Source organism: Trichechus manatus, unplaced genomic scaffold (assembly GCF_000243295.1).
Source record: "Trichechus manatus latirostris isolate Lorelei unplaced genomic scaffold, TriManLat1.0 scaffold00199, whole genome shotgun sequence".
Taxonomy (NCBI): Eukaryota; Metazoa; Chordata; class Mammalia; order Sirenia; family Trichechidae; genus Trichechus; species Trichechus manatus.
Window position 1 is genome coordinate 3,947,690 of NW_004444135.1, and position 3,291 is coordinate 3,950,980.

Sequence of the window (3,291 nt, forward strand, 5' to 3'; positions counted from 1 at the left end):
ACAGGGAATACAGAAGGATTCAAAACAGGATGACATGTCCAGTTTCCATCATATAGAGTTTGAGATGTCTGGGCCCAAAATGAAAAATTTCAGTAAAGAGATAGGAATCCTAAAAACACTATTATCTTCCACAATCAACTGGTCTTCAAGTTCAAGCAATTTAACCCGAAAAATGTACCTCCAAATTTTATTCACTCAAATATTTTAACTGCTAGCTGCCAGGGATGCAAAGTTCCTCATGGGACTTACTGTCTTATTGATCAGCAGGGCTGACACAAATCAAATAATCATACAAATCAGTACAAAATCATAATGTGGCAAGTACCATGGTACACGGAGAGCCTAAAATAGGGAATTCCATCAATCTCCAGAAAGTCAGCCAGGTTTCCTTGAGGAAGCCTGTGGCCCTTGCGTGCCGAGATCAGAAAAGTACGTGCTGACTAAGGCAAAAAAGGGGAGAGAAGTGAAACTCCATTCTCACTAAAAGTGCTTCTTTTCAAGCAATTCTCATCTGTCATTTAGGACACTATGACCTCAAATCAATCTTTACTCCTAAAACACAAATATTCTATTAGAATGTGAACTCCTCCTGGATAGGGACCACGTCTTGTTTTCTTTGAATTCTCACTAGTATAAAACAAGTATATTCTAAGAATTACAGAAATGTTTACTAAAATAATGAATCTTCCTAAAACACTAATCTGATGTCACCTATATATACTTAATTATCTGTTGGCTCCTAACCACTTATACATAAAAATTCAAATTCCTCAGTACAAACTAAAACAAGACTCATTAAAAGGTGGTCCTGAACTGTCTTCCCGGCTTTATTTCTTGTTACTACCCCTAGCATCTGTCATGGATTGAATTGTGTCCACCAAAAATATGAATCAACTTGGCTAGGCTATGATTCTCAGTATTGTGTGGTTGTCAACTGTCTTAGGCTGAGTTCTCTAGAGAAGGAAAATCGGTAAAGTGTACAAATATATACATACAGAGAGACATTTATATCAAGGAAATGGCTCACGCAGTTGTAGAGGCTGGAACGTCCCAAGTCCCTGGGTCAGGATAGAGGCTTCTCCTGATTCACGCAGCCACAGGGACTGGCGAACCCAAAATCAGCAGGTCAGAGAGCAGGGCTCTTGCTCACAGGCTGTGAAGATCAATGAATCCCAAAATCAGCAGGCAAGACCGCAGGCAGCGGTCAGCTAGCTCAAGTCCCAAGAACTGCAGGTCAGATGAACAGGAGCCAGATACAGGATCCAGTGTGAGCAAAAATCCCCAAGCCTTGCCAGAATGTTCGCTTATATTTGATGCAGGCCACATACCCAAGAAACTCTCTTTTAACTGACTGGCTACTCACAGCAGATCCCATCATGGGGGTGATCACATATCAAATCTCAACAGGAAACGATCACAACATTATACAACTGCCAAAACACTGAGAATCATGGTCCAGCCAAGTTGACACACGATCTTAACCAACACATCTTCCATTCTGCGATCTGATGTAATTACTTATGCGTTATAAATTCTAACCTCTATGATGTTAATGAGGCAGGATTAGAGGCAGTTTTGTTAAAGAGGCAGACACAACTACAAGACTAGGATGTGTCCTGAGTCAATCTCTTTTGGGATATAAAAGAGAGAAGAGGGATCTTATTATCACCAAGAAAGAAGAGCCAGAAGCAGAGCATGTCCTCTGGACCCAGAGTCCCTGTGTGGAGAAGCTACCAGTCCAGGGCAAGACTGATGACAAGAACCATCCCCTAGAGCCGACAGAGAGACAAAGCCTTCCCATGGAGTTGGTGCCATGAATTTGGACTTCTAGCCTCCTAGACTGTGAAAGATTAAGTTTCTCTTTGTTAAAGCCATCTACTTGTGGTATTTCTTATAGCAGCACTAGATAATTAAGACAGCATCTAAAACATGGGAGCTGAACAGAGGAGAGGGTTGGGGTGATAAGGAAGAAACACACAAAAAGTTATGCAAGAAGATAAAAGGTCACAGGGTAGAATACGGCTAATTGCCAAATAAAAGGGAAACAGAAAAATATTTGCTATGAATACACAGGTGGGTGAGATTACCAGGTACTAGACAGGTCCAGGAGGCCTGATGGCACAGTGGTTAAGAGCCATGGCTGCTAACGAAAAGGTCTGCAGTTCAAATCCACCAGCAGCTCCTTGGAAACCCTATGAGGCAGTTCTACCCTGTCCTATAGGGTCACTATGAGTTGGAATTGACTTGACGGCAACGGGTTTGGTTTTTTGTTTGGTTTAGACAGGTCCAGGCTACAGAAAAGACAACAGGATAGTCACAGGTGAGAAATATATAGTATTTCAAAAACAAACTGCAGAAGGAGAGAATACTGGGACTGGGGATATAAAGAACAGTCTTACTAAATGGTCACTATTGCACTTGAGAGTTTTCACCAACACCACTAACAACTTTGGTCAAATCCTATATGCTATAGATACAAAATGTCAGGGTAGATGTTACTACTCTGTCTCAACTATTATCTGATGTTTTTATTGGGTTAAACAATATGACTTAGGTCATAACAGTTTCTGTTACTCTCCTCTAGACAAAACCATAGTCGTTATATTACTTTCTGTTTTGAAATTTTTTATTTAAACGAACATGAGCACTTACCCTTACAACGGCTGTGAAATGCTAAAACTGCATTCGATTTTATGACGTAACTATCTACTGGTTTGGCGAGTCTACACTACTGAATTTTATGCACTATTTATGTGCATTTCAACCAAAATAGCATTAAAAGGAAAACCTAGCAAGGAAGTCTTTCTAAAGCACCCAACCTCAACATGCTTCGAAAAAGGAAAATGGACAGAAGAAAATGCATTTATTCAAAGGACCAGTAATTTTCATGAAAATGCTATCTCAGGCTAATACTAAAGAGTAACAGCCATAGTATTATTTGGTTTAGCAGGTAACAAATGATCCAAAGGTAACTTCTTAGACTATTAGAGTCACAAAGTTAAGCACCTTTAATTTTCTTCCCCTCAGCTACTCTTTCATTCCCCCCTCTCTGTGAGCAGGCCCGAGAGCACCAACTTGAAGGCAAATTCTTCTAGAGCAAATTTCATCTTTTAATACTGTCTCATCCCTGCTCCCTCCTTTATTACCCATCCCTCCCCTCACTCACAGATTCCAAAGTGGTATATACAGACAGTCGGATATCAGTAAGTATTACAGATTAACCTGTGCTCTTCTTTGAATACCAATATATTTTTAGGGAAGACAGGAATAACAATGGCATTTATTCAACAA